Source organism: Macaca thibetana, chromosome 12 (genome assembly GCF_024542745.1).
Source record: "Macaca thibetana thibetana isolate TM-01 chromosome 12, ASM2454274v1, whole genome shotgun sequence".
NCBI lineage: Eukaryota > Metazoa > Chordata > Mammalia > Primates > Cercopithecidae > Macaca > Macaca thibetana.
This window is the reverse complement of record NC_065589.1, coordinates 106905005-106917553: the sequence shown is the minus strand read 5'-3', so window position 1 is coordinate 106917553 and position 12549 is coordinate 106905005. Positions and strand designations below refer to the sequence as shown.

Genomic DNA, 12549 nt, shown 5'->3' with positions numbered 1-12549 from the left:
TCTCTGAATATAATTAGCATGAGATTTTGTGCCTCCTGCGGCTGGACCCCCACTGTGGCTGACCCTTTGCAAGAGCAGAGCCATGTCCTTCTTGCTTCTCTGCTCTTGTCTCTATACTGGATAACTGCTGTTCCCAATCACTGGAGGGGGAGGAGAGGGAGGAGGCACAGCAAATCTCCTTGCTGAACTGCCATCTTTGTCACACTCCCAGGCCTGGCAGATATTTTGAGCTGACTCTCACTCCCACGGATGTGAAGATGGGGGCTGCAGTTCTAGCCATTGCAGCTGCATCAACTTTGAAAAGTTATTTTGTTGATTCATTGAGACAGAGTCTCGCTCTGTCGCCAAGCTGGAGTGTAGTACCTTGATCTCAGCTCACTGTAACGTCCGCCTCCCTGGTTCAAGTGATTCTCCTGCCTCAGCCTCCTGAGTAGCTGGGACTATTGGCATGCACCACCACACCGGGCTAATTTTTGTGTTTTTAGTACAGACAGGGTTTCACCATGTTGGCCAGGCTGGTCTTGAACTCCTGACCTGGAGTTTTCTGGAAACCCCTCTGCCTGGGAAGCCCACTGACACTCCCTTGATGCAAGCTGTGCAATTCCTTCCCGCTATGCTGCCCTCTTTCCTGTTCTCTGAAATTCCTCCACACAGCATCTCACACTCTCCACACACTCCTGGGCAGCCTTTGGGCAGGATTTAAAATGGCTCCAGGCTAGCTTTCCCTCAGGGTCTGCATCCTGTCCCGGTAAACCCCGGAGGTTCAGGCCAAGCCCAGCTGTGTGCTCTCTCTGGTTGCCACATGCCAAATGCAGCGGCTGCCTGCTCAGTTTTCTGTCCAGGGCACAGTGTTTCCTCACTACAGGGATGCTCTTCATGGTCTTTGAATCGATCAACAGAAGCACCTTCTCCAGAAAGCAAGTCCTGCTGCCTCTGCATGGAAGGGTTAGGGTGGGACTCCCAGCATCGTGATAGTTCTCTTCCAAGCAATTGCTTCACACATTTCCCCCTTCTCCTCTCTCAAAATTTTATATTCCCAAAGCAAGTAAAGGGTAAGGGTAAGGGGCTCAAGAGTTACAAAACTGGTTCTCAACCATTTCCTGTAAATTCTGTATTGGAGGCTGCTCCATACTCACTTTGCTATCAGATATCTATGATATTGGCATTTTGGTTGGAGCAAACAGGAGGAATTTCAGAGTAGCGTCTTCTTCCAGTGGAATGCAAGGCTGTAGAGATGAGGACCCCCTCCTAGAGATGGAATGCTTGTGTCCACCCAAGCTCATGTGTTGAAACCTAGTCCTCAATGGGATGGTGTTAAGTGGTGAGGCTGGTAGGAGGTGTTTAGGTCATAAGTGCAGAGCCCTCATGAATGCAATGACTGCCCTTATCAAAGAGACCCAAGAGTGTTCCCTTGTCCACCACATGGGGACACAATAAGAAGACAGTCATCCAGAAACGGGCATGGTCTTTCGCCAGACACTGAATCTGGTGGTGCCTTGAACTTGGACTTCTCAGCCTCTAGAACTGTAAGAAATAAATGTTTGTTGTTCATAAGGCACCCAACCTTTTTTTTTTTTTTTTTCTTTTTTTTTTTTTTTTTGAGCTGGAGTCTTCCTCTGTCACCCAGACTGAAGTGTAGTGGCACAATCTCGGCTCACTGCAAGCTCTGCCTCCTGGGTTCATGCCATTCTCCTGCCTCAGCCTCCCGAGTAGCTGGGACTACTGTGCCGGCCACCACGCCCGGCTAATTTTTTTTGTATTTTTAGTGGAGACGAGGTTTCACCGTGTTAACCAGGATGGTCTCGATCTCCTGACCTTGTGATCCGCCTGCCTCGGTCTACCAAAGTGCTGGGATTACAGGTGTGAGCCGCCGCACTGGCGCACCCATTCTTTTGGTATTCTATTATAGCAGCCTGAACGAAGCAAGATAACTGCCCCGCCCCCCGGCTCCCTTCAAGGCTTCTCTAAATCTCAGACCAAAAAGGTTCCCACTCTCCCTGGAATCGAAAAAATAAAAAGCCAGCAATTGTCCTGGCGTAATAAGTATGTGTAATGATTTACATAATCCAAATGGCCGTGAGAACTGGAAACCAGCTCGTACAAGAGGTTAGGCAAATCCTTGCTAAGGAGGATAATGCTGCAAACTGTCATTGTCTATTTAAACATCACGGGAAGTGCCTTATGGAAGAGGCAGCTGGAATTACTATGTTCTTTCAGGGAATGGAGCGTGATGGCTTCTCACACGTATGGTTGTCCAAATGCAAATACAGTGGCTGTCTGCATAGCCTGGTGTTGGAGGGTGTGCTGAAAGCCCAGGAGTGGATTTCTGCATCATAAAGGAAGGTGTGATTTGGCCAGATCAGTGGCCCTGCCTTATGGCAGTTCAGCAGCTCCTGCCAAGTTTCTACTGTTGAGTTTGGGGAGCTTGCTCCACCTTGGACAGAATGCTGCCTGCAGGACTCTGACGGGCTTTCTGCCAGAAACCTGGAGCAAGGGGCTGCCGTTGGGCTAGAGGGCTGAAGTGGTCTCTCTGCATGCGAGCTCATATCCTGTTCCCTTCCCAGGAATCCTGATGTGTTCTCCCTCTATCCACACAGCCTAACCATTTTCCAGGTCTTCGGCTCAATTCCCCCTCCTCCATTAAGCCCTCCTTGATCACTGCCTGGAAGCCCTCTCCCCTTGAGGTCACACAGCAGCATTGCTACTTCCTTTCGTTGTTGCTGTGGCCCTTGAGTAAGGGCATCTCTGCTGTTACCTTATGCGCCTTCTGGGAGGAGCTGAAGGTATCCCATGTGATAGGTAAGAGCCCTGGGGGCCTCTGATCAGAAATCAATTGGAAGCTGGGCCCTCTGCTGTGGGATTCAGTTTGTTAGATATTTGAGCCCTACCCAGCTTGAAGTTTACAGATTGATTCTTTCTTTCATTCTCTCTCTCTCTCTTTCATTCTCTCTCTCTCTCTTTCATTCTCTCTCTCTCTCTTTCTTTCTTTCTTCTTTTAACCTGCAGCAGGTGTTAACTGAGCACAAACTGTGTGCTGGGCTCAGGGATAGGCCCTGAGACACATTAGGAAGAATGATAGTACTTGTTCCTCCAAGAACCCAGTGTTGAGGGAATCCTGCAAGATGTATGTGAAATGAAGTAGAGAATTTCATCCATTCCATTCTAGGGGGCACTTTCTGGCAAGATGAGAATTCAGAGGCTTGCACTGGGCTGTCCTTCCCTAAGAGGTGAGGCCAGGAAATTCTCTCATCAGAAGCAAGGGTGCTGGAGCAGAGAGGCTAGTGCGCATGGGAGAGAATAGTATAGCAGGGAGGGAGGATCAGAGAAGGAGAGATTTTTGGCAGGTGCTGTGGGTGGGAAGCTTTGAGGAGAGGAACAGATATCCAAAGAGGATTTTTATGAGGGTTTTCTGTGGATTGTGTGGTATAATCCCCAGTTTCCCCAGGCAGTGTCCTTTAAGGAAAATGTGGTAGATTTGGGGACTTGCAAGTCCAGGCTGGGCTCAGAGAGCTTCACAGTGGTGACGGGTGGTGAGGTTGATCAGATGACCCTGGGCTGCTCACCTCTGTGCTGGTTTCTGTATTGCAGCCTGTATTTCCAGTATTACCCTTTGGTTAAAATGTGCTTTTAGCAAAATTTATGCATCCTCAATGATTTTATTTCACGATTTAATCTTTTTAATATGTTCCATTAGCTAATATTATTTACTTTTGCCTTTTTATCTGTAGTTTTTATTGTATTATTTGCCTTTTATGATGTGATCTTAGTGTTTATTTTATCTTGGCTCTCTTACAGCTCTAACATTTTAAGTGCACTGTTCAACTCATCAAATTTATTTTCCAGCATTTTTTGATTTTATTGGTTTTCATTCCAGCGTGTTTTAAGCTAATGTTTACTTACAGCTTTTTACTTTTTACTCCTTTTCAAAACTGTTTTTATCCTTTTAGCTTATTTCATCTTGTTACATCACAGAGAGCTGTGCTGATGTCTTGCCTCTTGGTCCTACCTATTTATTCTTCCACAGTCCCTGGCAAAGCAGGTGGCCCTAAATCTTGACAGAGAGAGTGACTGAATGCATGATTCATTCATGTTGAGTCAGTCACTGAGTTCTGGCCATTTCACCTTCTGAGCATTTTAGCTCCGTCCCTTCATCCGCTCTGCCACTGGGTTGGTACAGGCACCACCATTCCTCACCTGTGGCCTTGCTGAGGCCCCCTAATGGCTCCTATCTTCTGTCTTCTTTCTCCCAATTTAGTCTCCATCCTGCAGCACAGTGATAGTTTTTAAATGTGGAAAAAATACCCAAATACTCTCCCATTCGTTTTTGGCTACTAAATTAGGATATTTAACATTGAAAAAAAAAAGTATGAATTTAATAGAACTTCTTCAGTTCTTTTTTTAAAAAATAATTCATGCGATTAAAAATACATCTACTATGAAAAATTTAAACTTACACAAAAATAGAGTGAATAATATCATGAACCCTCACATACCCATCACTTGTCTTCATTATCAACAGTTCATCATTTTTAAAAAATCAGTCTCCCTTTTGGTTTTTACATTTTGCCTGAGTAGCATGTTTTTATATTTTGCAATACCCAGACATCATGTCATTTCAGTGCCATCGTTCTTAAACACAAACCTGAACTTGGCACTGGCCTGCCTAAAACCTCTCAATGTCCCTCCAAAGCCACCAGATCAGGTATCAACACCATCGCCTGCACCTACCAACCCTGGCTTCACAGCAGCCTGGTCTACCTCTTCTTATGTCTCCCACACCCAGGCCACGGAACCCTTTGCTTCTCAAACTGCCATCCCCTCTCTGTCTGCAGCCTTTGCGCTTGTGGATATCTTTGCCTGGAGTGTCCTCTCTCTCCCATCCCTTTCCACCCCTGTGCACTTAGATCTGGGCATCGAGGCCCTGGGCTCAGGGGAGCCACCCTGACACCCCTTCTCTGACTCCTCTCCCTCCTTCCTAGTCCCCCTATAACACCCTGGACTCTCCTGCCATAGAACTTATTATGCTTTTGCAGTTATTTGTTTACATATTTATTTCCCATCTAGGCTCTGAACTCCGTGAGGGCAGGATGTTCATTTCTCCCCAACTTTTAATTATGGGAAATAATAAATGGAGGGGCAGCTGATAGTATCCTCAGGGTTGTTCTGGCTGCCGGGGATTGGGATGCTCCAGTTTCGCTTTGTTACTCATTCACTGCGCATCTAACCATTCATTGTCATTCACATATCACCATTCACTGTGCCTAGCTCGGACAAGTTTGGTGAGAAGGGAGGGTGAGCCTGATGCATCCTTGGGTATGCATCCCTGCTTTCCTGCCAGGTAGGGGACTTTCTGAGGCGTGAGAGGCCTCTGCAGACCCCAGTATGTGGGGCTTCCCTGCGCCAGTGCCTTGTCCTGGAACCTGGGAATTGGGGTGCATGGGTGGGGTCTGCACATGCAGGAGGTGACGGGCAGAGACACAGCCTGGCTCTTCCTACAAGATGTTCAGGGCTGGCCTCTGGAAGTCAGTCGGCAAGTCTGACAAATAGCTCGTGGGTCTCTGTGGAATTGCTTTTTGTTAGAGGCATAATCGTTGGACCACTTTGCTGTTTTAGCCTTTGTGTAAGAACAGAGCATGTTCCTTCAGCGGGGCTGCATCTTATCCATTCGCCCTGCACATATGTATATCTGGATGGATTCGGCGAGGCCAGTAAATGGTCTCTCTGCTTTTCCAAGATGGGGCAGATTTTTACACCCACATATAATCTCTTTTCTGAGAATATTGTCCGAAAACTAGGTCATCTATTATAAAGAAAATTAGACAGTAATTAAATTTAGCTGGAAGTTACAATATTGGTGGTTTCATTTTAGAGAGAGTGTGCTTCCCTAATTACTTTATTGCTACAGTTACACTGGTTGGTTTTTATTTTTGGGGGGGTCATGGGGTGGTGTTGGCAAAGGTTGTATTTAGTGAGTTAGATGATGAATTCTGGACTTGAATTTTTAGTTGGCAGAGTCCCACGTCCACGGGCAAGTTTTCTTTCCTCTGTGCCCTTTTCAGGTCTGCCTGTCAGAAGTCAGCTCTACTCCCTGTGCAGTCATTCAGCTCAGCCTCCTCGGGATATCTTTTGACAAGAGAGCCATATAGATGACGAGACTAGGCTAGCGAGAGGCAGCTGATTTCAGTGGGTTTTCCTGTATGCGGTTCCTGGTTCCAGCTGGATGGGACCTAAATGATCTCACACTGTATCCCTCCCTTCTCGTTTTCCGATTAGAAAGGGCACAAAGACAGAAGCCCGGCAGAAGGTCAACTTGCTAGTGGAGCGTCAGAGGTCCTGGGAGAGCCCAGGTCAGATGATGCCCCCTTCAGTGACCTGTCATTTGCCACGTCTGATGGGTGGCCCTGAGGTCAGGGAAGCTGGGAAGAGTTGGCCCCAGCTGGGATTTGGCGTCATCATGCCCACAGGACATGCTGAGTGACAGGACAACCTTGGAACCAGGCTAGCAGGCCCTTGGTACGAGGGTTACATGACCTCTTCACTTTCTCTTAGTGCTGAGATTCACATAGATCACCTGACCCCAGAAAGCAGGCCCAAAGTGCTCATGGCTCACCACTTGCTCTCCTCCTTGCCCCTCACCGTGAATGTCTTTGACATGAGGCTAGCTGCCTCTCCCTCCTTCTGCTTAAACATTCCAGAGAATCATCCAAGTAAAGACCATTAAAGTTCCCAGAGGTGACCATTCACCGTCTCCTGTAGCTTCTTCGCTGGGTACTATTATCGTTAGTGTTGGTGAGGAAAGCCTACCATGAAACTTGTTGCTATGTTCCTTTAAAAAAAAAAAAAAAAAAGTAATTTATTTCTTCTGAAAGCCCACAAGTATGATCCAGTGTACTGCTTCCTAATAAGTACTTTTCATGCTGGCTAACTCTTTCTTAATTAGGTGGTGCAGGAAGTAAGCAGCCAACCTGGTGAAGCTGTGCTTGTGTCTTTGTGTGGATGTCACCTGTTCACTGAAGCTGGAGGCTGGCTTTGGATTGAATCCTTGCCCAGCAAGGAGGACACCAGGGCTGTGCCTCAAAGTCCCATCTCGGTGTGGTTCATGTGACGTCCTTGTAAAGCTCACAGTTTAGGAGAAAATAATAAACAGCGGAATAAGAGCTCAGCTCAGGAGATGTCTTAAAGAGCAAAGAAGGATCCCACAGAGCACATTTTAGCTGGTTAATAAGGAAGCTAGGTACAAAAGGTCCATATATAACCTGTTCCCACACTATATCAATATATAATTACCACATATTTTCCAATCTGCTCCTGGGAAATGTGGCAGGTAAAATAGATTGAGAAGAAAATAATGGTGCTTGCTGCACAATTTACTAGATTGATATCTGTTACTAGTTGAGCAGGCTCCTTGTAGGATGAATAGAAAGCCCCGAATGCTCCAGTTCAGTCGAAACAAAGTGACTGTTTAAGCTCTTTGTTCTTTTAAATAGCTGGTGTGCACTCGCCTGCATAGGGAGAGCAGAGCATGTACATTTATTAAGACTTCCCTGTCTTAGGGGTGGCAGGTCTTGCTAGACTTGATCAGGCTACAGGAAGCCCTGTGTGCTATGTGGAAAATGACCCCCTTTCCATTCCCCGCCCTGCCCTCCCACCCCAGGGACAGGAAATGGAGACTTTCCCCATTGGGCCGGTGGATGGAGGCCTTGGCAGGGATCTGTGGCGCTCGAATTAGTCTTGCAGGTTAACTACGACCAGACCAAAACAGTCTGGAATCTCCATTTTGCCCCCCTCTTTCTTCTTCTTTCTTATTAAGGAATACAAACAAGAATATTTGGAAAGCCGAACTGCAGCCCTCTAGATCCCTACTACTTTTTTTTTTGTTTGCGTATTACCTTTTGGTTTTTGTTCTTATGAAAATAATAATATAAAGATATGTTTTTATACTTACAGTTAATGTACACATGATTTTTGGAATTCTAATCTCTTTCTGCCAGATAATGTATCAAATTTCCCCAATGTTTTACCCAGATTTTACACTAGTAATTTTAAATTAAGACAGCCTAACATTTCATCATGACCGGAGGTCCCCAACTCCTGGGCCACCAACGGGTACAGGTCTGTGGCCTGTTAGGAACTAGGCCATACAGCAGGAGGTGAGCAGCAGGTGAGTGAAAGAAGCGTCATCTGTATTTACAGCCACTCCCTATTGCTCACATTAGTGCCTGAGCTCCGCCTCTTTTCAGATCACTGATGGCATGAGATTCTCATAGGAACATAAACCTTATTGTGAACTGTGCATATGAAGGATCTAGGTTGCATGCTCCTTATAAGAATCTAATGCCTGATGATCTGTCACTGTCTCCCATCACCCCTAGATGTGACCATCTAGATGGAGGAAAACAAGCTCAGGGCTGTCGTTGACTACATGATGGTGAGTTGTATAATTATTTCATTATATATTACAATGTAATAATAATAGAAATAAAGTGTACAATAAATGCAGTGTGCTTGAATCATCCCAAACCATCACCCCCACCCCCAGTCCATGGAAAAACTGTCTTCCATGAAACTGGTCTCTGGTGCCAAAAAGGTTGGGGCCACTAATCATGATGATATATAAGAATTTAGCCAGGTGCGATGGCTCATGCCTGTAATCCCAGCACTTTGGGAGGCCAAGGTAGGTGGATCACCTGAGGTCAGGAGTTCGAGACCAGCCTGGCCAACATGGTAACACCTCATGTCTACCAAAAATAAAAAAATTAGTCAGTGGTGGTGGGCGCCTGTAATCCCAGCTACTTGGGAGGCTGAGGCAGGAGAATTGCTTGAACCCAGGAGGCAGAGGTTGCAGTGGGCCGAGATCGTGCCGCTGCACTCCAACCTGGGTGACAAAAGCGAAACTCAATCTCAAAAAAAAAAAAAAAAAAAAAGAATTTAAATAAACAAAGACGTTTCCATGAGATGCCCAGCGTAGTGACTGTCATTTATTTATTAATTCCTTTGTTTAATAATTCACTGGATAAACATTTTCCTAAACATCCATTCTGTGCTAGGCATTGGGGAGAAGGAGGTACATAAGGCATGGTCTTTGCCTTTTTGTTTGTTTGTTTGTTTTTTTGTTTTTGAGATGGAGTTTCACTTTTTTGCCCAGGCTGGAGTGCAGTGGTGTGATCTCAGCTCACTGCAACCTCCACACCCCCATCCGCCTCCCACCCACCCACACCCCCAATTCAAGCAATTCTCCTGCCTTAGCCTCCTGAGTAGCTGGGATTTTAAACACCCACCACCATGCCTGGCTAATTTTTGTATTTTTAGTAGAGACAGGGTTTTGCCATGATGTCCAGGCTGGTTTTGAACTCCTGACCCCAGGTGATCCACCTGCCTCAGCCTCCCAAAGGGCTAGGATTACAGGCATGAGCCAATGCACCTGGCCTGGTCCTTGCCTTTAAAGAGTTCTCTGGCTAGTGACACACAAGCACAGGATGGCCATCCCGGCAGGTATGCTAGAGGACAGCACTGTGTGCTCTCAGGCTGCAGGTCAGTGGTTTAAAGGGTGGAGGAATGATCTCACTTGAAGTAATTAGCGAAGGTCTTGGGGGCTGTGTTTGAGCTGGGCTTTGGTAGGTAAGTGAGATTCAGCAGATACAGGTGGGGGCAGCAAGAGAGGAAAACGTGAAACAGCATGGCTCACTCTGACTTGGGTGACTAGCTGCAATGTTGTCTGGACTGGGACACTCTTGAGGGGAAAGGGCAGTGCCAATAATAACACAGGACTCTGGGTGTATACTGAGCCTGCTCCTGGCAAGTAGGCTTTGTGGATATTCTTAGTGGAATCCTCCTGCCAGAACCACCGGTGTATTAGAGCCTGGGGGTGGGTGGGAGTGTCAGAGAAACCTGGAGAATCTGCATTTTAACAAGCATACCAGGTGATTCTGAGGCAGACAGTTCATGGACTATATGTGTCTCTGTGTGTACACACACACACACACACACACACACACACACACACAGTGTTAAATTAGAAGCTCATTTAAGTTTACTTTTAAAACTTTTCACTGTGAAAATCTTTCAAAAGACATAAAAAGAGAGCAGAATCAAGACCCCATAACTGCTCATCCAGCTTCAGCAATTAGCAACACATTTTCCTAATCTTGTTCATCTGCTTATCCTGGTACTCTTTTTTTTTAAATGCTAGACTATTTTAAAGCAATTTTTAGACATGATTTTACCCATATCCAGTATAGACTGTGTTTTTTTTTTTTTTTTTTTTTTTCTTTGAGACAGAGTTTTGCTCTGTCTCTGTCGCCCAGGCTGGAGTGCAGTGGTGCGACCTCGGCTCACTGCATCCTCCACCTCAGGTTAAAGTGGGTCTCCTGAGTAGCTGGGATTACAGGCGCATGCCACCATGCCCAGCTAATTTTTGTGTTTTTAGTAGAGATGGGCTTTCACCATGTTGGCCAGGCTGGTCTCGAACTCCTGACCTCAAGTGATCTGCCTGCCTCGGCTTCCCAAAGTGCTGGAATTACAGATGTCAATATAGACTTTTTTTTTTTTTTTTTTTTACATAATCACTATTTATCACACCTAACAAAATTAACAGTGATTCTTCACACCCTCCAATTCCCCATCATTGTTCAAATTCCCCTAATTGTCTCAAATGTCTCTTTGGAGTTGGTTTTTTAAGATCTGAAAAATATGCACACGCTGAATTTGGTTGTTAAAGTTCTTAAGTCTCTTTTAAGAAACTTTTTCTCCCCTGTGCTGTTTATTGAAGAAATGGATCATGTGTCCTGTACTGTTTCACGGATCCCACTGGTCTGATCTTTCTTGTTTAGGTTATTAGCTCTATTTTGGAGGATTCTCTGGTGGCTTTGGGTAGTCCCTTGCACAGGCTCCTAACTATCATGAGAGAGGACATCAGCCAGGTGGTGAACATGATTCTAAGAAAACAAATGGTTTTTTTTTTTTTTTTTTTTTGAGACGGAGTCTCGCGCTGTTGCCCAGGCTGGAGTGCAGTGGCCGGATCTCAGCTCACTGCAAGCTCCGCCTCCCGGGTTTACGCCATTCTCCTGCCTCAGCCTCCCGAGTAGCTGGGACTACAGGTGCCCGCCAACTCGCCCGGCTAGTTTTTTGTATTTTTTTAGTAGAGACGGGGTTTCACTGTGTTCGCCAGGATGGTCTTGATCTCCTGACCTCGTGATCCACCCGCCTCGGCCTCCCAAAGTGCTGGGATTACAGGCTTGAGCCACCGCGCCCGGCCAACAAATGGTTTTAATAAGTGACAGTCATGCTACAGATTCAGTGATGTGAAAGAGGGTTCTTGCTTTCAAGGAGTGAGAAATCTAACCGGGGCAGCAAAAGTGCAGTCAAAAATTCTGGATGCTGAGTCTTACACACCCAGGTGGGGAGCAGGTAGGTATCTGGGAATGTATATCATTTTTCCACCTTTATATGCTTTTTACTGTTTGATTCTGTCATGACTTTTTAAACCATGATAAATATGTAAACAATTCAGAGCTGAATAATTGCAGTGTTGACAATTTGCCTCTAGCCTCTTTTAATCTCAACTTTGGGAGGTCATCAATATCAATAACTTGGTGTATATCTGTCCACATCCTTGATCTGAATCTTGTAAGCAGAGAGGGCCTTCTCCAGGTGGCCAAGGCAGCCAAGGGCCTTTCTTGGGAGGAGGTTTCTAGGTAAGGAGGATTCCCTTCCCCCTGGAGCACTGGGGACCCCCTGAAGGATGAGCTAGAGAGAAGCGTGCTTGGATTTATGCTAGGACTTACATGGCCACAGCGTGGTCCAGGGAGACAAAGAGCCCAGGAGCCAGGCTGACAGCTGTGGGAATGGAGAGAGGGACACACATGGCAAAGGGGGTTAGGAGTATCTTTTTCTCAGAGATACTGTCTTCCCCACTATGAGGAAAATGGCATTTGCTGGCCTCCACTTCCACTTCACCCACTACTAACCAAGTGTGTCCATTATGTTTGCTCATGCAGCCCTCAGATGGGCTGGCAGCAGCTGCTTACAAGCATGGCTCTCAGCAGGGTTCTGCAGTGGAGGCTGAACCCAGCAGGATGCATGGCCATGAACTCCTGACTAATGAGCACGGGAGGGGAGCAGCAGCCTGTGTGTGCTCTTCCTGCCTAGATACCATGAAGAGTGATGGCTGGGAGGACCCAGGTTCCTTGGGATGCTGCAAGAGCTGTGAATAGCAGCACTGGGGATAAAAGCATAAGCTTTGGAGTTGGAAATAATCTGAATTCAAACCCTGGCTTTACCAACTATGTGATCCTGAACGTGACTAAACTCTCCTTATCTCCAGGTTTTGCATCTGTGAAGTGAGATTGGTGAGACCTGCCTTATTGGGCCCCTGGGATAATGAAATGAGAGTATATACACAAAGCACTTGGCATGGTGGATGGCACATGGTGAGCGAGGTGGTTCTTGTTATATTGAGACATTAATTTATGCAGTCCTCCCAAAGTGGTGAAACAGGATGGCTCTGGGGCAAGTCTGCTGAGTTGTTGAAGGCAAGTGGGCAGCTAGGCA

General features: G+C 46.3%; 1 protein-coding gene and 1 long non-coding RNA gene across 2 annotated transcripts in view; one reads left to right on the top strand and one right to left on the bottom strand.

The window, feature by feature from the left end:
* Positions 1–12549, bottom strand: part of DARS1 (aspartyl-tRNA synthetase 1) — a 1211452-nt gene that overhangs the window by 548810 nt on the left and 650093 nt on the right. The gene's annotated exons all lie outside the window — the stretch shown is intronic.
* The window catches only part of LOC126932268 (uncharacterized), a 40032-nt gene that overhangs the window by 13480 nt on the left and 14003 nt on the right, over positions 1–12549 (top strand). Inside the window, exon 2 of the long non-coding RNA XR_007718156.1 lies at positions 8373–8428. This is a non-coding gene — a long non-coding RNA (uncharacterized LOC126932268). The remainder of the gene's footprint in view (positions 1–8372; positions 8429–12549) is intronic.